Genomic DNA, 23,283 nt, shown 5'->3' on the forward strand with positions numbered 1-23,283 from the left:
ATTATCTTCCCACCCCTTTCCGGCCTAGGGACTGTTTGCATTGTTTATTTGAAGAAACTGAGTTCAAGTTCCTCTCCTCCCCTTTGCCTGGGGGATTTGAAGGCTCCATAAAAATCCTTCCTCTGTGAATGTGTGTAGGTGGTTGTGGATGTATGTGGTTTTATTTTCCCCTCCCTGTAGTCTCCCAAATTTCTTCTAAAGCAAAAACACAATCTATTCATTCATCTTGGCCATCACCATCAGTCTTTTGAAGGACTAAGCTACCAAAATATTAGGGAAAAGTTGAAAACAAAGGAAGACAGATGATTTCCCTTAATAAAGAGAAAAGTCAATTCTTTGTCAGAGACTGAAACAAAAGAGGGAATGAAGGGTCATGATATCAAGAAGTTTTGAGGTATAGAATAGGGAAAAGAGAAAACTCATTACAGATAGTCTCTGTTTTCCCATTATAGTATAAGGCAAGGAGTTCTGCTAAGAAGGAGTTGGGGAAAGTAATATAAAAGGTTTAATAAGGTAGCAAACTGTTTTGAACAGCTGCTATGGAGAGTGTGATAACTAGGATATGACATATGCTACTGTGTGGAGAGTGTGATAACTAGGATATGACATATGCTACTGTGGCAAGGACTCAGTTAACAATCAATCAATAAACTAGCATTTATTAAGTGCCTGCTGTGTACCAGGCACTGTGCTAAGTGTGGGGGATAAAAGAAAGACAATCCCTGCTCTCAAGAAGTTCTTATTCTAAGAAGCGGCAAATGGGGGAGGGGAAGAAAAGGGGGAAGGGAGGAGAGACAACATGAGAACCACTATGTACAAACTACTACTGGCTAAATTGAAAATAATCTCAGAGGGAAGGTACTAGGATTAAGACTTGCAGAAAGTGGTATTTAGTGGAGACTTCAAGGAATTCAGAGAAATAGGAGGTAGACATGAGGAGAGAGTGTTCCAGGCCTGGAGGACAGTTGTGAAAATGCTCAGTCAGGAGATGGAGTGTCTTGTGCAAGGAACAGCAAGGAGATCATTATCACGGAATCACAAAATATGTGGGGTTGGGGAGTAAAGTGTAAGAAGACTATAAAGATAAATAGAGACTAGGTTATGAAGGGCTTTAAAAACCAAATAAAGGATTTTTCATTTGATCCTAGAGTCAATAAGAAGCCACTGTAACTGATTAAATGGATGGGGGAGTGACACAGTCAGACTCCTGCTTTAGGAAAATCAATTTTACAGCTGAGTGGAGGATGGATTAGAGTAGGGGGAGATTTGTGGCAGGGAAGTCCAACCAATCAGCAGACGATCTAATAGTGCAGGCCTGAGTTTATGTGGGCTTGCATCAGTATGGTAAAGGGGTATATGGGAGAGATTTTATGAAGGTAGAAACAAGATTTGACAAGGGACTGGATGTGGGGGAGGGGGAGGGGAGAGAATAAGGAGTGGAGGATGACACCTAACATGCACCTCAGTGACTGGGATGATGGTGGTAGTAATAGGGAGCAAGCATTGATTAAGCTTCCCCTATATGCCAGATACTGTGGTAGGTGCTGTGGATAGAAATGCAAAGAACAGAACAATCCCTACCCTGGGGGAGCTTATATTATATTTAAAATACAAGAGAATTTCAAGTGAATATAAGATTAGAAACATAAATTTTCAGTGGACTCCTTTGGCAAAGCTGTGATATCCTGCACAAGTGAGTAGAATAAGAAAAGGCAGAGTTACCCGAGGTTTGAATTTTTAGTAGAAATAAGCCTAACACTAGAGTCAAGGGACCAGTAATTGAATCCCACCTCTGACACTTGTTACTTTTGTGATACTGTCCAATAAATTCAACCTCTCTGAGCCTCAGTTTCCTTATCTGTAAAATGTTCATAAATGTACTTGCAATCTCACAGGGCTATTGAGCAGAAAGTGTTTTGTGAACCTCAAAGTACTAGGGAAAAATGTGGATGAGACAAATGGATGTTAGGATAAAAAGGCACGGATGGGCTATGATCTGTAACAGTGAATGGATTGTGGCTCTATTGAAGTATGTTACGATATTCAGGATCAGTGAAGCATTTACTTTGAATGGTTTTCCTAGAAGTAGGGATTGATTTATACAAATTCATCTCTCTCTATCTCCTTGTTCTCTTTGTAACCAGTGTCACACTTCTACAACATGGCAGGCCAGAGTAAGGGCAAAAGCTAGGTAGTCCCCACAAGAATCCAAGCTGGGTGACCTTGGCCACATTAGAACTGCTCCATCCCACTGAGCTGTCACCAGGAATAAAGTCACCAGTGACGTATCTCAAGTGGGTGTAAAAAGACTTCAGCAGAAACTTGAAAAGTCAAAACAAATGCATATTTGTCCTCTCCAGAGAGAATGACTATCAGTCTGCTTCAGAAAGATATTTATGAGCTGGGAGTCTTACGTTTTTTACTGACTTCTGGAAAATATTGGGCGCATGCCCTAAACTTTAACCTTGGGAGCAATGCTTCACTTGCCGGAAAATATTAATCACATCAGGCTTTTATTTGTTGTGGTTCTGTTATTGGTGTTGTTTTGGATTAGCAATCACCAGGAGTTTGGGGGGGGGGGGGCAGGCCCGGGAGGATGTGGGAGGGGGTAAGGTATATTTGGTCCAAGAGTCTTAATTCATTAAATGCTTTTTTTGGTGATGATTTCACTAATAGCTAAGATAGCAAAAATTTTTTTTATTGTATTCTCATTCTATTTCTGATAGTTGTTACTCATGGCAATTATGGAAGGAGTTTTTGCTATTATTGTGTGTTTGGAATAACCTTCAGTAACATGTGGCCTATTTTAGTATACAGGTGTTCCAGAGAGAATTACTAGAGACTAGAGCACTATATGTGTTGGTGGTGGAAAGAAAAAGAAAAAGGTTTTTTAAACCTCCCCTATCTAAGAAATATAAATTTTATTTCAGTGAACCAATACAGTAAATACCTTTATCAAGGGAAGCTTTTGTTGCAAGAAAAAAACCCCAGGTCACAAGAAATTGGTGACCAATGATATGCACAAGACATCATGTTCTTGGTTTGCCAGCTGCAAGGAGAGGGTGATAAAAATATTTAGGCTGTTCCAGGCCTTTTGGGTCTAGAACTGTGAGTTTGTTAGTACAGGAAGCTTCAAGTATGGAAATTCTCTCTACAGTTATAATGCAGTGACTCAACTTAAAATCTTAGCATTGTCTTGATCACTGAGCAGTTCAGTCATTTGTCTAAGGTTACATAGCCTCACACCTGTCAGTGATAAGACTTGAACCCAGGTCCTCCTGACTCCAAGATCAGCCCTCTCTCCTCTGATACCATGCGACCTCTCAAGGTGGTCATAAATACCAATTTACTCCAACAAGAAATTTGGTGTCAAGTGAAGAAAAGAAAAACAATAGAATCAGAATCACAGTAGTTACATAGCAGAGTCTTGGCTTCATAGCTCATTAATGCACTTCTCATATATACGATACTGAGCATTTTAATCATCTGCATTTATGTTTTATCCCTGTATAAAAATGTGTGCTCTGTGAGAATAAGGTCCTCATTTTATCCAAACTTTGTACCAGTGGCTAGCACATTGCTTTATATATTGTAAATATTTAATAACTTTGAGAAGGAAGGAAGGAAACATGGAAGGAAGGAAACAAGGAAGGAAGGAAGGAAGAAGAGAAGGAAGGAAACAAGGAAGGAAGGAAGGAGAGAAAGGAGAGTGGGAAGGGAAATGGAGTGATGGGGGGAGGGTAAGAAAGAGGGGAGAGGGAGGAAAGCGGAGAGATAGAAAACTGTGATTATCTTGGAAGGAAAAAATAATCCTGAAAACAGAGAAATGAAGACCAAGAAAAAAAAAAAACAATTCGGGAAAAAGAAGGGATAGGAGATGAGATGTCACTTTTACTTACGAGTGTAATAACATGACTAGTCAATGACATTTGTTTGACTGATAGTAAATGGTAGCAAAATAAATTGGAAGTCAGCCAACATCAGCATCAGACAAAATTGGGACTCCACTGATGGCATAGGACAAAACCAGAGCCCTTGAATAAGGCAATATACTGTCTGATAGTAACTGATAGGAAGCAAGAAAGTGGCCAACTGAAATGCATTAGTTCTGGGAAAATAAGAGAAACAGAGCTGGAAAGGAAGACAGCCAAATGGCTATGAGAGAACCCCAAAAACGTGAGCCGCTTTGGTCCTGGTTCAGCAGCTTTTTGCTTAATAGGGCAGCTCTTTCCATCTAGAAATCAAACAATAAAAAATAGCACCAAAACAATTGAACTGGCAGGCAGTGTGCCAGGCCTCTAGTCAGACTAAGAATGCAATCTTCAGTTGGGTTGCTGCCAGAGAAAGAAACAACTTTCAGAGGGAAAACAGGAAGAAGAAGAGAAAAAAAGAGGAGAAATAAAGAAATATATGCATGGTGGAGAAGTGGAAGTGAAATGGAAAAGAATAAGCATTTATATAGCACCTACTATGTGCTAGACCCTGTGCTAAGTGATTTTTACTTTTATAAAAATTATTTGATTTGAAGACCAGAGGTTGTGCCTTCAGAAAATTGCTATTCTTAAGTCTTAGTATGATTAGGCCATCAGCTGTCAGCTAGACAAGTTTTGAAGAGAATGGACCAAAGAAGAAATACTAGTGAGTAGTGGAATACAAAAGACTTTTATTCCATCCAAGAGTGTGAAGATTTTTGTTCTGCTGATAAGCATTCTGGGACATATACTTGTACATGGTCACTTCATTCAAACACATAATTATTCTTAATTTCTTTAAATGGAGTTTAAAATAAAAACCTTCCCCTGCTCTTCCCTTATTTTAACAGTGTCTGTGGGGAGCAAATTTAATGTTTTGCATTTTGAAGGGCATTTTTGTGCTTGAATAATCAATCCTTAGAGTGCTTTCTTTTTTAAAAAAATTTTTTCCAGAGGATTTACATGAATGAAGAATGAATGAAAAGCATTTTTAAGTTGTTACCGTATGCCAGGCACTGTATTAAGCCCTGTGTATACAAATAGAAAAAGCAAGATAGTACCTGTTCCCAAGGAGCTTACATTCAAATTGGGAGAGACAACCTATATAGGATGTTCACTGCATGGCAATTGAAAACATACAGTTCATTAGTAGGGCAGACGGCAAGCAAGGCACACGGATATTTAGGATATATCAGTGAGTCAGCTCGTGATGCCTGGTGGTTTAGAGGGCACGTCTGTGAGGCAGATGGTAAAACCCAGTGGTCTTTCATCTTACCGATGTTTTGTAGCTGGTGACTCCCAGTTCATCTAAGCAAAGTGAACCATGGCCATGATTGATACCTGAAAGGTGGGAAGCTGGATCATCCCCCATATCTAGCATCCATTTGAACAGGTTGCATAGAGGATGTCTAAAAGCTTGTTTTGCTAATGATCTTTTTTTTCTCATCAAGTCAATTTTTTTATAAAGAATATTGCCCAAATAATTTTATTGTATTTTTAAAATTTCCCAAATCTTAAGTGATCACCCAAAGATGGAAGTATTGGATAATATCAGCACCAGACCACATTTATTTTTGCTTTTTGGAATAATTTGAATCTTTGAGGTAACCAGAAAGAAAAATAACACAGCTTTTCTCTCACATTCAAAGATGGGAGAGTTCTGGGTGCTTTTCTTCCAAGTTTCTGAAGCAATTATTTTGCATGTACTAATTTGAGGTTTAATTGGTGACTAATATTGTTAGTGTTCCTGTTCATTGAAATGTGTGAAACTAGGAAGCTGAATCATTTTTGTCCTAGATATTAAACTGACTTTCCTTGGATAATATCTGTGTACATGTGCATACCTGAAGGTGTGTCTTTACGTATTGTGGGGTGAACGTGGCTGATTCACCATAAAGTCTTTGAATTTTAATGGGTATAGGAATAAGATATTCAATGTAATCAAATATCCTGGTATATAGATAGATACAGAGACAGAGAGAGAGAGAGAGAGAGAGAGAGAGAGAGAGAGAGAGAGAGATACATGCACATCATACATTAATTTTCATATGTTATCACTTCTTAAAGAATTTGTTTATTATCAAATGTGCTTACCACTAACACCATAATGAGTAAAATTTAATATTTCTCTGATGATTCAGAGATTTCTGTGAAGAACATTCCAGATCTTTTCTTTTTTATTTAATATTTTTAGGTTTCAGCATCGATTTCCACAAGATTCGAATTACAAATTTTCTCCCCATTTCTACCTCCCCCCACCCCAAAATGGCATATATTCTGATTGCCCCATTCCCAGTCAGCCCTCCCTTCTGTCACCCCACTCCCCTCCCCATCCCCTTTTCCCTTAATTTCTTGTAGGGCAAGATAGATTTCTATGCCCCATTGCCTGTATATCTTATTTCCTAGTTGCATGCAAAAATACCTATTTTTTGAACATCTGCTTTTAAAACTTTGAGTTCCAATTTCTCTCCCCTCTTCCCTCACCTCCCACCATGCCTAAGAAGGCAAGCAATTCAACATAGGCCACACATGTATCATTATGTAAACGCCTTCCACAATACTCATGTTGTGAAAGACTATATTTTGCTCCATCCTATCCTGTCCCCCTTTATTCAATTTTCTCCCTTGAACCTCTCCCTTTTTGAAAGTGTTTGCTTTTGATTATCTCCTCCCCCTATCTGCCCTCCTTTCCATCATCTACCCTTTTTATCCCTTCTCCTTCTTTCCTGTGGAGTAAGATACCCAATTGAGTGTTTATGTTATTCTCTCCTCATGTCAAATCTGATGAGAGCAAGATTCACTCATTCCCCCTCACCTGCCCCCTCTTCCTTTCCAATGAACTACTTTTTCTTGCCACTTTTATATGAGATAATTTACCCCATTCTATCTCTCCCTTTCTCCCTCTCTTAATATATTCCTCTGTCATCCCTTAGTTTGATTTTATTTTTTTAGATTCCATCCCTTCACACCCGACTCACCCTGTACCCTCTGTCTATATAATACATGTACCCTACCCTAATACTGAGGTCAAATGAATTACATACATCATCTTTCCATGTAGGAATGTAAACAAAACAGTTCAACTTTAGTAAGTCCCTTATGATTTCTCTTTCTTGTTTACCTTCTCATGCTTCTCTTGATTCTTGTGTTTGAAAGTCACATTTTCTATTCAGCTCTGGTCTTTTCACTGAGAAAGCTTGAAAGTACTGAAAATCCCTATTTTGCCTTGGAGCATTATACTCAGTTTTGCTGGGTAGGTGATTCTTGGTTTTAATCCTAGCTCCATTGACCTCCGGAATATCATATTCCAAGCCCTTCAATCTCTTAATGTAGAAGCTGCTAGATATTGGATTATTCTGATTTTGTCCCACAGTACTCAAATTGTTTCTTTCTGGATGCTTGCGGTATTTTCTCCTTGATCTGGGAACTCTGGAATTTGGTGACCATATTCCTAGGAGTTTTTTTTTTTTTCTGGATCTTTTCGAGGAGGTGATCTGTGGATTCTTTCAATTTCTATTTTGCGCTGTGGCTCTAGAATATCAGGGCAGTTCTCCTTGATAATTTCTTGAAAGATGATATCTAGGCTCTTTTTTTGATCATGGCTTTCAGGTAGTCCAATAATTTTTAAATTATCTCTCCTGGATCTATTTTCCAGGTCAGTGGTTTTTCCAATGAGATATTTGACATTGTCTTCCATTATTTCATTCCTTTGGTTCTGTTTTAGAATATCTTGATTTCTCATAAAGTCACTAGCTTCCACTTGCTCCAATCTAATTTTTAAGGTAGTATTTTCTTCAGTGATCTTTTGGACCTTCTTTTGCATTTAGCTAATTCTGCCTTTCAAGGCATTCTTCTCCTCATTGGCTTTTTGGAGCTCTTTTGCCATTTGAGTTAGTCTATTTTTTAAGGTATTATTTTCTTCAGTATTTTTTTGGGTCTTCTTTAGCAAGTCATTGACTTGTTTTTCATGGTTTTCTTGCATCACTCTCGCCTCTCTTCCCAATTTTTCCTCTACTTCTCTTACTTGCTTTTCCAAATCCTTTTTGAGTTCTTCCATGGCCTGAGACCCATTCATATTTTCTTGGAGGCTCTTTGACCTTGTTGATTTCTTCTGGCTGTATGTTTTCGTCTTCTTTGTCACCAAAAAATGATTCCAAAGTCCGAGTCTGAATCTGAGTCTGTTTTTGCTGCCTGTTCATGTTCCCAACCAACTACTTGAGCCTTGAGTTTTTGTCAGGATAAGACCGCTTGTAGACTAGAGAGTACTTTGTCCCAAGCTTGAGGGGCTGTGCTGCTATTTTCAGAGCTACTTCTGCACGCAAGCTCTGCCACACCAGCATTCTTTCTCCCCCAAGAACCGCCAACCAGGATTGTGGCCCAGATTCCTGCAGGGCAAAGCAGGTTTTGCCCTCCTGCTCTAATCCCCTGCTTAATTCCTCCTACCAGGTGGGCCTGGCCCCAGAGGCAACTGTAGCTGTAGCTCTGGAAGCAGCCTCAGAGTTGTACCACCTGCACTGCCCCAGGGTGTTGGCCAACTGCCAACTCCTTTCACTTTATCCCAGCAACTTTTCCCACTAACCTTCTCTGTTGTCTTTGGCATTTGTGGGTTGAGAAGTATGGTACCTGCCACAGCTCACTGATTTAGGGTGCTATACCTGTTCTGCCTGGCTCCCAGTCTGGTTGGTCCTGCTGCCGCCCATGCTGGGCTCTGCTCTGCTCAGCCCCCAGCTCCGTGCGATAGACCCTTCTCAGCTACCATCCAGGCTGTCCTGAGTGAGCTGCTTCCCTTTGCTATTCCATGGGTTTTGCAGCTCTAGAATTTGTTCAGAGCCATTTTTATAGGTGTTTGGAGGGATCCAGGGTGGGGGGAGCTTAAGCAATTTGCTGCTTTCTGGCTGCTATCTCCATTCCAGATCTTTTCAAGAATAGAGAACTTTGTGTGGTGAAAAGGGTACTAGACTATGAAACAGAAGACTTGGCTCTGTGTCTCAACTCTATATTTACAAATTGTGCAACCATAGGTGAGTCGTTCACTCTTTTGGTGGTTCATCTATAAAATGAGTCAAATTTGTTGTGAAGAAAATGCTGCTGCTAAGTCATTTCTTTTCTCTGTGCTTCAAATAACTGTGACTTAGATTTATAAATTTTTGAACATGTAAATCTTAATGTTATCAACTTTGTAAAACAACACCTCCAGAAAGGCAAATTCACAGCAAATGAGTAGTTCTAGTATGCATTTTGCTGTGTTGGTATTATTTTCCCCTAGAAGTAGAATGAGGAGAGGAAACACCTAATAATAAAAAAATGCATAAATTCTGCTACAGGATGTAATATAGCAAAGTAGAATCCTATTTTGGGATTACAATCACACTTCAAAATCACATCTCATTTTTCAATTTAAAATAATCCAACTTTCTAGCCTGAAAAGAAGAGTGAAGATATATATTTGTGTTAAGGGTTCAGTAAGTTGAGGGACTGGAACCTCATTTTGAACCACAGAAAGTCTGTCTTTGTGAACCAGTTTGTGGCATTTTAAATGTTGCTACTAGAAACTATTTCTGAGGTCTGTAGTTTTGCAACTATTGGCAAAAATGTATTTAGAAGAGCATCGAAAATGATTTCAAGACTTCTGGGGGTGGAGCCAAGATGGTGGCTGGAAAGCAGGGACTAGCATGAGCTCCCCACCGAGTCCCTCCAAAAACTATAAAAAATGGCTCTGAACCAATTCTAGAACTGCAGAACCCACAAAACAGCAGAAGGAAGCAGGGCTCCAGCCTAGGACAGCCTGGATGGTCCCTGGGTGAGGTTTATCCCACACGGAGCTGGGAGCTGGGAGCGGAGCAGAGCAGAGCCCGGCGTGAGCGGTGCAGACCAACCAGACCAGGAGCCGGTTGGAGCAGGCCCTGGTGTCCTGAATCAGTGAGCTGTGGCAGTTACCAGATTTCTCAACCCACAAACACCAAAGACAGTGGAGAAGGTTAGTGGGAAAAGCTGCCGGAGCCGAGGTTTGGCCACCACCCCTAGGGCAGTGGAGGTGGGGCAGCTACAGCTACAGTTGCTTCCGGCCCCAGGCCCACCTGGTAGGAGGAATTAAGTGGGGGATCAGAGCAGGAGAGCACAGCCTGCAGAAGATCTAAGCCCAGTCCGGGTTGGGGGTTCTTGGGGAAGGAGGAGTGCTGGTGTGGCAGAGCTGGGGCATACCCCCAAACATGGAACATAGAACTCTTTAGTGTACAAGCAGTCATACCCCACTGAAAAACCCAAGGGTCAAGTTAGTTGGTTGGGAATGTGGCCAGGCAGCGAAAACACACCCAGATTCAGTCTCAGACTTTGGATTCTTTCTTTGGTGACACAGAAAACCAAAACATACAGCCTGAATAAGTCAACAAAGTGCAAGAACCTACACCAAAAGCCTCCAAGAAAAACATGAACTGGCCCAGGCCATGGAAGAACTCAAAAAGGATTTGGAAAAGCAAGTTAGAGAAGTAGAGGAAAAATTGGGAAGAGAAATGAAAAGGATGTGAGAAAACCATGACAAACAAGTCAATGACTTGCTAAAGAAGACCCAAAAAAATACTGAAAAATACACTGAAAAAAACAACACCTTAAAAAACAGACTAACTCAAATGGCAAAAGAGCTCCAAAAAGCCAATGAGGAGAAGAATGCCTTGAAAGGCAGAATTAGCCAAATGGAAAAGGAGGTCCAAAAGACCACTGAAGAAAATACTACTTTAAAAATTAGATTGGAGCAAGTGGAAGCTAGTGACTTTATGAGAAATCAGGATATTATAAAACAGAACAAAAGGAATGAAAAAATGAAAGACAATGTGAAATATCTCATTGGAAAAACCACTGACCTGGAAAATAGATCCAGGAGAGAAAATTTAAAAATTATTGGACTACCTGAAAGCCATGATCAAAAAAAGAGCCTAGATATCATCTTTCAAGAAATTATCAAGGAGAACTGCCCTGATATTCTAGAGCCACAGGGAAAAATAGAAATTGAAAAAATCCATCAATCGCCTCCTCAAATACATCCCAAAAAGAAATCTCCTAGGAATATTGTCAGCAAATTCCAGAGCTCCCAGATCAAGGAGAAAATATTACAAGCAGCCAGAAAGAAACAATTTGAGTATTGTGGAAACCCAATCAGAATAACCCAAGATCTGGCAGCTTCTACATTAAGAAGTCGAAATGCTTGGAATGTGATACTCCAGAGGTCAATGGAGCTAGGATTAAAACCTAGAATCACCTGCCCAGCAAAACTGAGTATCATGCTCCAAGGCAAAATATGGATTTTCAATAAAATAGAGGACTTTCAAGCTTTCACAGTGAAAGGACCAGAGCTGAATAGAAAATTTGGCTTTCAAACAGAAGAATCAAGAGAAGCATGAAAAGGTAATCAAGAAAAAGAACAAGAAAAAGAAATTGCAAGGGACTTACTAAAGTTGAACTGTTTTGTTTACATTCCTACATGGAAAGATGACGTGTATGATTCATGAGACCTCAGTATTAGAGTAGCTGAAGGGAATATGCATATGTACATATGTTTATGCATATATATATATATATATATATACACAGAGAGAGAGAGAGAGAGAGAGAGAGAGAGAGAGAGAGAGAGAGAGAGAGAAAGAGCGGACACAGGGTGAGTTGAAGATGAAGGGAAGATATCTAAAAGAAATAAAATCAAAGTAATGGATGAGAGAGGAATATATAGAGAGAGGGAGATAGGGAGAGATAGAATGGGGTTGATTATCTCACATAAAGGTGGCAAGAGGAAGCAGTTCTGTGGGAGGAGGGGAGAGGGCAGGTGAGGGGGGAATGAGTGAATCTTGCTCACATCAGATTTGGCCTGAGGAGGGAATACCATACATACCCAATTCGATATCTTACCCCACAGGAAAGAAGAGGAAAGAAGATAAAAAAAGGGGGGATGATGGAGGGGAGGGCAGACGGGGGAGGAGGTAATCAAAAAGAAACACTTTCGAAAGGGAACAGGGTCAAGGGAGAAAATTCAATAAAGGGGAATGGGTTGGGAAGGAGCAAAATATAGTTAGTCTTTCACAACATGAGTATTGTGGAAGGGTTATACAGAATGATACACATGTGGCCTATGTTGAATTGCTTGACTTGTTAGGGAGGGTGGGTGGGAAGGGAAGAGGGGAGAGAATTTGGAACTCAAAGTTTTAAAAACAGATGTTCAGAAACAAAAAAAAAAGTTTTTGCATGCAACTAGAAAATAAGATACACAGGCAATGGGGCATAGAAATTTATCTTGCCCTACAAGAAAGGAAGGGAAAAGGGGATGGAAGAGGAGTGGGGTGACAAAAGGGAGGGCTGACTGGGGAACAGGGCATCCAGAATATACACCATCTTGGAGTGGGGGGAGGGTAGAAATGGGGAGAAAATTTGTAATTCAAACTCTTGTGAAAATCAATGCTGAAAACTAAATATGTTAAATAAATAAATTTAAAGATCAAAAAAAAAGAAAATTATTTCAAATTGGTGGAATATTGGATGGGATGTTATTTATAGAATGTCAGGTACATTGTTGCATTTCTCTTGGCACAAATGTCCCCAATCTCAACACAATGCTCTTTAAGGCAAGACTGGGGATATTATCACATAATAAAAATTTCCAATAAAAGATTCAAGTTCTAGACTTTTCAACTTTGACTTACAAAATGGTGTTTGTCGCTTGCGTGAAGTGAGTTGTCTGACTTTTTTTCTCTATGATTCTGTATATTGTTGACCCAAAGCTAGTATTATGCATTGTTCACAGGAAGATGAGTTCAATATAGACAGAAATAGATAGGAAGGCTATCCCCCTATGGTTACTTTGCTTCTGCTGTTTTCTAGTCGTGCTGCTATTTGTGAACAAAGCATAGAGGAAACTCCTCCTTAGAGATTGCATATAGCTCTGTTGAGAAAATTGCTTTTTTAGAATAAGAATCATAAGTGCATTATATGTTGTACATAAAGTTTCATAGTGAATGTTGCTAAGCCATAAAATGTCTGTAAAGGATAGAATGTGCTTTCAATCCATGACATTAGGTGGCAAATGGTAAGAGACTGAGAAAGATCCAAAGGTTTTTGGTTTTTCTTTTAATTGCGAAATTGTTTTATAGTTGAGCCGTATCATGAGAAAATTTGGCCAGGTAGTTAATCTTCTGGTAGTGGTGAGTTTTTCTCTGCTAAAGCAGGCTCATCCTGACATGACAGTCTATCTGCAAGTTTTTAATATGTTTTTGATCGTTCATGGTAATTGGGAATAGAAGTAAATCTAAAAATAATAAAAATAATAATGTAGCAAATTAGGGATAGAAACTGTATTATGATAAAATTTCTTGCTTGCCTTTTCCCCCCTGTTGCTGTTCATCCTGGTCATAGCAAAACAAACACAACCCACATCTTACCCAAAATGTGGCAGCTCTTAGAATCATTCATTTCTTAACAATCAGAGTCTGTGAGAGGCAATGGGTAAAGCAGGTAGTGCTCAGGTCTTAAAATCATGAACATCTGGGTTCCACCCCCACCTCAGACACTTACTAGCTATGTGACCCTAGGCAAATGATTAAATCTCTCTGTGACTTAGTTCCCTCATCTCTAAAATGATGACTTCTAAAGCCTCTTATAACTCTAAACCTATGATCCTGACTTTAACTGAATAATTAAGGTACTATTAAAGTATAAAAATGAGACTGGAAGAGATTTCCAAACAATCTCACCAAAAATTATCAGTAGCAGAGCTGCACTTAAGGGAAGAAAATAGCACCAAAAATTTTAGTAAGTTAGCACTTAAAATCACAGATATACCACTGAAGGTATAGCTCCATTTGCAAAATATTCCATCAACAAGCATTTATTAAGTACCAACTGTGTACTAGGTACAAACATAGTCTCTAGGAATACAAAGACAAAAAATTACATTGCCCTTGCTCTCAAGAAGCTTACATCCTATTGGGGCAGCAACTTATACATATAAAAGCATTTGCAAAATGAACATAAAAATATAAGATAGTACAGTATGGAGTCCACCAGAATTTGGGGTGAAGGGTCAGAAAAATCTAATGTAGATGGCAGTTCTTGAGCTGGAGAAAATAAGGGACTCTTAAAAGGTGAATGTGAGGAAGCATGCATTTCAGACATGGGGGACAGTGAGGACAAAGGCAGAAATGGGAGATAGAGGACTTCTGTGACAATGTGAGGTACAATTTGGCTGCTCCACAGCTTGTGGGAAAGAGAGTAATTATAGCAAAGCTAATAAAAATAGGTTGAGGGCAGGTTTTAAAAGCCAAACAGAGGAGAGAGAGAGAGAGAGAGAAAAGAGAGAGAAAGAGAGAGAGAAAGGGACACAGAGAGAGAGAGAGAGTAAGAGAAAGAGTAAGAGAGAGAGAGAGACAGAGAGAGAGAGAGAGAGAGAGAGAGAGAGAGAGAGAGAGAGAGAGAGAAAGAAAGAGAGATGTTTCTCCAATGTGTATATATACATATTCTACAGGTTAGATTTATACTTAAGTGGGAAAAACACCCTCTGAGACACAAGATTTCCACATAGTAGTTTCTGCAAGACTGCTGTGAAGGCCAGAGAAAAATAAATCTCACATGTAAACTTCTCATGCAAAAAGAGCCTTAAAATCATTTAATTTAAATACCTATAATTGGCCTCTTTCTCCAATTTTAATATTTGCCTGAATATAAAAGTATTTTGTTTTGTTTTTTTTTGGGGGGGAAGCATACTGTTATGGAAAATACCAGTCTCTTTGGATGACAGCCATAAAACTCACATCGAGACCATCCTTTTTCAAGGTGTCAGGTGGCTGCTCAATTGTAAATCCAACTTGGGGACTGCTGTCACAGTCTAAGTGATGTCCCTTGTTGAACAGAGGACAGTATTTGGAATTAACATGATTAGATTCTGTGACTAGAGTATTTTACATTGCCTCTAAATCAACTCATTCACTGGTAGTTTATGAGCAGACACCATTTCATTTCCTTCCTGACAGAAAGCATTTCATGGGTGGCTCTGGAACTCCCAGTCCCTGTACCCTGCTATGTATATTTTATAGCTAAAGCACTTACCTACAGAGAACCTCTATATAATGCTTCAGTGGGACGAGCAATGAAGCCTTGGCTTGCTGAATCTTCCTGTTCCCATGTTGTCCAGCCCAGCACTTGGCAGCAATTTCAAAATACGATTATCTGTCTACAAGTTGATCTAATATCACTTACTTCAGTAACATTTTCCCCAGCTAAAGGCGTATCCTTCCTTTATTCTCAAGTCTGTTCTTAAATAACCACAATTATTGCCTTATTTAAGATACCACTACAATGTGATTAGATTTATAGAATTATAGAATTATAAATTTGTGTCATGGGAGAAATACGAAATAATAGCAATTGATATATTTGATTTATTGATTGACACATTTTATACTGATTTAAGCATCTTTCATCCCAGAGATCTGAGGAGGTAGAGAGCCTAAGTATGTTCATTCCCATAATTACCAGATGTGAAAGCTGAGATTCGGAGTAGTTCAGTGACTTGCCTATGATCACAGAATGATATAATCATAATGCTATTTCAGCCCGATTAGCCAACTTGATATATTCTGTATGTAGCATTCCATTTCTATAAACAAAGCAAGGCACAAATGGACGGTGGGCTGACCTCAAAGCCAGGAAGACCTGGGTTTGAGTCTAGCTGATGACATATCCTAGCTCTGTGATATTAGGCAAATCACTTAAAGACTTACTGCTATAGGAAACTCAAGACTGTAAGTTGTGGAAAAGGTGTTAACCTGCACTGGTAGAGGGAGTTTCCTTACCTGGGACCCTATACCAATGAAATCACAAATCTGTTTCCTATACCCCTTCCTTCTCACTTTTTACCCCAGCTAAACTGACTTATTTGCTCTTCTTCATACATCCATTCATACAGTCATCATCCTAGTTCAAATTCTAATCACTTTACCCTGGACTATTGAAATAGCCTCCTAATTGGTTTCTTCGCATCTCTTATTTCCACTATCTAATCCATCTCCTACACAGCTGATAAACAGAAATGCCAGATTCACAGGTCAGAAATCTTCTTACTGCTCAAGAAACTACAGGAGCTTCCTGATGCCTCTAGGATTAAGATTGTACTCTTTGTTTAAAGCTCTTCATAGCTTGTCTTCGATCTCACTTTCCAGACCAGTTTCACAATCCCTTTCCCCCACCCCCACCCCAAATAAACACACTCTGTATTTCAGCCAGATTGGGGTACTTGACTTTTTTTGATACAATATTTCATCTCCTCCCTCCATGCTGAATGCCAGATCTGGAATGTTCCCCTTCCTTCCTCTTACATGACCATCCTCCCCTCCAGGTTCCTGATTACTTCAAACTTTAGTGCTCTGGCCTCACCCTCAGTATAGCCTTACTATTGACCTTGCAAATACATGTATTTACTTCTCTGTGTACCTCCTGCTTGTCTCCAGGAGAATGTAAGTTCCTTGAGGTTGGGGGGCATTTTCATTTTTGTCTTACTACCATGCCTGGTACAACACATGTGGGATCTGATTCAATTGAATTAAATATTAGCGATGGAATTTAAATCTCACACCGTCATCTCTTCACTCTATGTCCTCTTCTCATTTAATATCACCTACCTCATGAACAGAGCAACTGTTCATCAAGAACCTCTGACCCTTCACTGTTTCAGATGTGTCTCTGAAAGGAACAAATCATAAGAAAATGTTGCTCTCATTATCATCCATGATTCAGGAGGAAAAATTATGGATATAGCATTCTTTTTTTTTTGGTTTCTCAACAGCATATCATCTTAATTATAATAACCATTGCCTGCTACAGAGAAAACTGACAAAAGTAAAAGTTTTTTTTTTGGGGGGGGGCTTTTTGTCTTTTTTAAAAAGCACTGTTGCAACTTTGTCTTCCTAATAATTTAGTAAACTGAACTATGAGTAAATGAATGGTACATGCCTAATAACATTAATGTTATGCTGTTAGTGGCGACTGGACTTTGGACTAGTCCAGGACCTCGATCTAGATTTTGACCTAAACCTAGACTGTGATTTTGACCTGGATTTGGATGTGGCTGGTTCTTTTTTCCTTGATTATTTTTTCATATCTTGACCCTGATTGATAATGTGTTTTGGAATCTGGTTTAGCAGTGCCTCTAGTTTTGGTGTGAGATGCAGACCTAGAATGTGACTTAGCCTTCATTTCTTTCTTGGTCTGAGACTTGGATTGTGATCTTGAATTGGATTTAGATCTTGAAAAGGTGGGTTTCAGCATTTGAATCTATCATTGTTTGAATGGCTTCTGTGATGGTATGGTCTTCCAGTAGGTCTACTGTTTCTAAGACTATAAGATCTTCTATAGTTGTAATCAAAAGAACAAGTCCTAGACCTCCTCCTTTCATAACTTTGGCTTCTGGATCACCTATATCTGTCATAGTCCTCATGGCAAGAAGAGTTGCATACAGTTCTCTCTTCCTTCGCTTTCATTTGATTTGGTGTTTTATGATCTCCTTGTGCAAAGTGGATTTTGATATGACCTCCACAAATCCATTTTCAGTCCAAGTTATGCAGGGCATCTTCAGCATCATGAACATCTTCAAACTGAAGAAAGCAAATCCCTTTGGATGATGAGTGTAGAAATCAAGTGACACATACGTATCAACTATGGGACCATAATGACCAAATTCCCAGTGCAAGCCTTCAGACTGTGAGGGCATTCTTTCCTCTCAGCAGGCCCAGGACACCCCCTCCTCCCCACCCCATGAACATGAGGTCAGGGAAGGGGGTCCTGGATCTAGCAGTCTTTAAGAACATCAATGCTTAGTGTGGTATAGCTTCTGAAGAAATTTGCATAGGAAATCTGAGAAAGGGCTTCAGAAAATAGCCAATCATTTTAGCTTTAAATGGGGAGAAGGAGATGATGAAAAAAGCATGAATTGAATTGTTCATGCTTAAGAAAAAGCTACTTCAAGTGTAAATATGCCAAATTTACTGGAAGAGAGTTTCTACTTTATTATCTATTTATCTTTCGGCAGGATTACACTTCACTTGAATGAGAGATCTTCCTTGTTATCTGAGGAAACTTCTTTGGAAGTACAGGTAGATGTTCCTAGTCCTTCCAAAGGGTACAAGATCTTTTTCCACTGCCCCTCTCTCCATGGAAGGCTTAACTAAAATCTCTTCGCCTGCCTACCACATACAGATGAAATCACAAAAAGCATAAAAAACAAAAACAAAAACCAAAAGCAGCCATCTGTCAATAGGTTCCTATTAGCTAGGGCTTGTTCCTATTAGCTAGGGCTTCTTAACTTTTTTTTCTGCCACAGACTCTTTTGGTACTTTAGTAAAGCCTATAACCTCTTCTAATAATAGCTAACATTTGTATAAGGCTTAAAGGTTGGCAAAGTACTTTAAAGATATTATCTCATTTTATCCTCACAAAAATGCTTATGGGCAAGTGCTATTATTATCTCCATATTTCTTCTTTTCATTTGTGTTCTAGATAGCCTAAAACTTGGAAACAGCTGAAGTTACTTCGTCTTTAGAGCAGGATTTCTATTTTGGAGAGGTTTGGGAGGTTATGAGGATCAGAGAAAATATCTAATCCTCCATCATGTTGGTCACATGACCTCAACATCTTATTAATCCCATTTAACAGATGAATTTGAAACATACAGACATTAAATAACTTGCCTAGGGTTGTTGTGTTTGTGGTCTGTCCTTCGTTCTGAAAGAGGACCGTGATCTCAGAGAGATGATGACATGACTTGCAATTGATTTTGATTTGAGTGAGGTAGGGCTGTGCAAAGGCACTAGCCTCGTCACGTAGCTAGTAAATGTCTAGCTGAATGTGAACTCAGTTCCTCCTGACTTCAGGTCCAGCACTCAATCCATCGTGCCATCTAGATGCTCATTATTTTTCAATAATTAAAGGCAATGCTGCATTTCATTTAGAGGTTAGTGAAAATAAAGCTTATTTTCCCCATTCAAGTTCACAGATACCATGAACTATATCCATGGACTTCTTGGATACCAGGTGAAGAATCTTGTATATTAACCAATGTTTTCCAACTTGAACTATACATCTGTGCGATAAAATAGGTAAATTCTCCTACAGTGGACTGTTTTGACAAGGATCAGCCACTGGAGATCAGAATCAAAGCTGGGGAGATGAGATAACAGAAGGCAGAATGATTCTGCTATGATTTTGTTTCTATTATATCTACTAAAGGGATTAGGCTTTAGAATGAAGAAGTTAGAAGAAGAAAAAAATTCCAGTTAATAGAGAAGTAAAACTGAGTAAAGGGATGACATTAGAGCACATATGTAATGAGATCAGTTCACTAGACCCATCAAACTACATCACAGGTTTCTAAAGAGGATCTATTGAATACAATTGCTGAACCATTATCAATGACTTTTGAAGAATTTTGGAGAATAGGAGAGATGGTATAGGGATGAAGGAAGATAAATGTTTCAATTTGAGAGAGAGAAAGAGAGAGAGAGAGAGAGTGAGAGAGAGAGAGAGAGAACTGTATCAGAAATTATAGAGCAATGAGCTTGACTTTGATTTCTGGAAAAATTCTAGAATATTTTTGGACATTTAGAATAGGAAGTGGTTATCACAAAGAGCCAGCATGGCTTCATCAAGAGTAGGTCCTATCAGACTAATCTCATTTCCTATTTTAGGAGCATTACCAGACTAGCATGTCATAAAAATGTTACCTAGATTTCAACAAAAACACTTGAAAAAGTCTCTCATGGTATCTATATGGACAAGATGGAGAAATATCAGTTAGATTCAGAAATTATTAAATGACTGAAACCCAGAAAGTAGCTAATGGGTTAATCAAATGAAAATCTCTACTGCTGTGAGGCTAGTAATCTTTCCTTCACAATGATGTATGAAAAAATAAATTTATTAAGTGCTTACAATGTGTCTGTCATTTTGATAAGTGCTAGGGATATAAATACAAAAGAGAAATAATCCTTGGTCACAAGGATCTTCCATTTTAAAAGAGGAAAAACACAAATGATTTTCATTAAATTATGGAAGTCATACTTATATTTGCAGGTGCTATTATACTGGGAAGAATACCTAATACATTGAATGATGTAGTCTACGTACAAAAAAATATCTCAACTTTGATTATACTTTGTTGTTGTATTTCAATTATGTCCAATTCTTCCTGACCCCATTTGGGGTTTTCTTGGCAAAGCTACTAGAGTGGTTTGCCATTTCCTTCTCTAGTTCATGTTATAGATGAAGAAATGAGGCAGACAGGTTTGTGATTTTTCACACAGCTAGTAACTGTGTCAGGCCAGATTTTAACTCAGGAAGATGAGTCTTTTTGATTCCAGGCTTAAAGTTCTATCCACTGTGCCACCTAGCTGCCAAAAAAATATTTTCATCATTTTAGTAGCCATAAATGTAAAATCTTATAATTGTGTTTAACCTTAGAAGTACAAATTAGGAGGAGAGGGAGAGGTGGCATGATTAGGAAGAAGATGACTGGAAAAAAAGATTTGGGGATCTAATTGAAAACAATGTGATTTAACAGCATGATATGCAGTCAAAGAAGTGATGGCATTTTAGGCTTTGGTAGGAAAATTCTTAGTTTCCAAGATAAAAGATAGTATTTATAAAAGTAAAGAACTAAAGAGAAGGGTGCTTAGGATGATGAAAAGCTTTGAGACCTTTCCTTATGAATATTAGTTGAAGGTATTAGGGATTTTTATTCTGTAGAGTAGGAGTTTAACAATGATATAATCATTGTCTTCAAGCTTATGGGAAGATCTTAAAAAAATGTCTGGATGACCAGAACTGTAGTGTATGTTACAGTGGGCATTCTTAGTCAGATATGGGTTGGACTGTATGACTTGTTAGTGCCTTAACCAATACTGTCATTCAAGGAGTTTGTGAATGTTGTGATACAACCTTCCTATAAACTCACTATATCAGTTTAAAAACTAGTGACAATCAAAAACAATGCCACACTATTGAAAACTATACTGGGAATGAAAACTTGATTGGAAACAATTCAAAATGTTATTAATCACAAGGATGCGTTTTATCCAAATCTCCATGTATCAGAGAAGTGGAATCCAGTACCTTGAATTGTTCTTAGAAAAACAATACTTGGATCCAGCACCCAAATCCCACACTAATGCTTATCACTTTACTTCAATTCCATAAGTACTTCTTAAGTGCATGACACAGTGTGAGGTGTTGGTGATACAAAGGCCTTCAAAGACCTTACATTCTGCTGCAATGATACAATATGAACACAGATAGCAAGCAAAGTGATTTCAGAAGACGCCAACTTCTGAGGAAGGGTCAGTCATGAGTAGAATCCACTTGGAGGAGATATTATATGAGCTGAGCCTTCTAGGAACCTAGAGCATCTAAACAATGGAGCTGAGGAAAGTGCATTGTAGGAAGGAGGTACAGCTTATGCAAAGTCATGAAGAAAGGAGATAGAATGAGAGGTTTGGGAAATAGCTAATAGGTTAGTTTGATTTGAATAAAGAGCAAATGAAGTAGAGTAATATGAAATGGTGGGAAATGTAGAAGAGAACCAGATTGTGAAGGAGGCCAGGCAACACACTCCTTATATGGCAGTAATAAAATCCAGTATTAAGGCCATACAAAAAGATACACACACACACACATACATACATATATGTGTGTATATATATATGTGTGTGTGTGTATATACATATACATACATATATATATATATATATATATATATATATATATATATATATATATATATATATATATATGACTCTTTGGGACTGAAGAAGCGATCTTTTTTAATTGAGACCCTCAGATGGAAGAAGCAAAAAGGATGTATGATTCTATTGAATCTTTGTGCTACCATCTCCTTGTTATTTTAACTGAACCATGATCAGTTCACTTTAAATTTCAGCCTTACTTTGGAAAAGTCAGATAATTATGAAATCTGGGTCAGATGCAGTAGTAGTATAAATTTGAAAGCTATCAGCATACTAATGACAGCCTAAGCCTAAATTGGCTTCCTGTCTCCTTGAGTTTCTTCAGATAGAATACAAGATGAGAGCAGGGAAAAAAGAGGAATTATCCATGCTCAAATAAGACAGCCTTCTAGGAAAGTATCTGCCCTCTGAGATCTTAGTTCAGCCCCTCCTGCTTGTCGTTCCAGGAATGATTTAGATGAGTATCAAGGAAGCTTTCAAGTGAGAAAATTTCCACAGTACTGACAGCCCCCAACTCCGTAATGATTTGTCTTCAATGTTCATTGTCAGCTTGGTAGCTTGGAAATTGAAATGCATATCTCTTGGGAAAAGGAAGTTCTAAGAGGAGAATCAGTTCTAGACTAGACCACAAAAGTCTACTTCACACAGAACATAGTGAAACAATATCATAGAAAAGGTCTAAATTCTAGTTCCTGGAAACTGAGATCTGTGTGGTGGTTTTCTTCTTTCTCTAGTAAAGTGCTGGACTTTGGCAAAATCTAGAAATAGGCAGTTTTTTCTCGGGCATCTCCTCCCTTTCCTTTCAATACCCTTTGTAAACTCCCATGACCTTGTCTTCATGCCTTAGGTGCCCACTATATTTTCATTACACACTCTAAGCCAGCCTGGTTCGCCTCCCAATGTGTCCAGTGGTATCTACCTTTCCTCTCTCCATTCTCTCAATAAAATTCCTATTTTCTTGATGCAGCTGATTTCAGTTGGTCTTAGCAGGTTCTAACAGGTTTTTTCTACTATATTTTATTGCAAATCTCTTGTATTGGGCTAAGGAGTTTTAGGGCAGGGCAAAATAAAGTCAGCATTTATGTATATATGAATCATTTCTAAATCAGAAACATTTACTATAAAGCCCTAAAGACAACTCCATATAATGGTTTCTATGAAAAGATCATGAAAATCAGTGTAATGTATATTATTTAGGCTAAAAATACTTCACCAATCTCATTTCATCTGTGCAAGTTCACTTTTTACAATATAGATCCCTGTCCTTCTCTGAGTATATGCTCTTTGAGAGTTGATCAGGGCAAAAAAAAATGAAAAGTATCATCTTGTAGCCAAATCTGTTAATAAGCCCTCTCAAATTAGCTGGGCTGGTCCTGGGACTACAAGAATACAATTTATCAAATGTCCCATACTCAAAAAATTTCCATTTTGGTAGGAATTTCAAGTTAGCAATATTCTGGTTTAGCCATTGCAAATTAATCTATTAATAAATAAGTATTTATTATGAGCTTACTATAGCTGAGACATTTTACTAAGCGCCAAGGAGC

At 38.5% G+C, this 23,283-nt stretch overlaps 1 protein-coding gene and 1 pseudogene across 8 annotated transcripts in view; one reads left to right on the forward strand and one right to left on the reverse strand.

Moving 5' to 3' along the window:
• The window catches only part of NRXN1 (neurexin 1), a 1,448,730-nt gene that overhangs the window by 574,604 nt on the left and 850,843 nt on the right, over window positions 1-23,283 (forward strand). The gene's annotated exons all lie outside the window — the stretch shown is intronic.
• On the reverse strand, window positions 16,979-17,712 carry LOC118841292 (annotated as a pseudogene).

Source organism: Trichosurus vulpecula, chromosome 3, assembly GCF_011100635.1.
Source record: "Trichosurus vulpecula isolate mTriVul1 chromosome 3, mTriVul1.pri, whole genome shotgun sequence".
NCBI classification, from domain to species: domain Eukaryota; kingdom Metazoa; phylum Chordata; class Mammalia; order Diprotodontia; family Phalangeridae; genus Trichosurus; species Trichosurus vulpecula.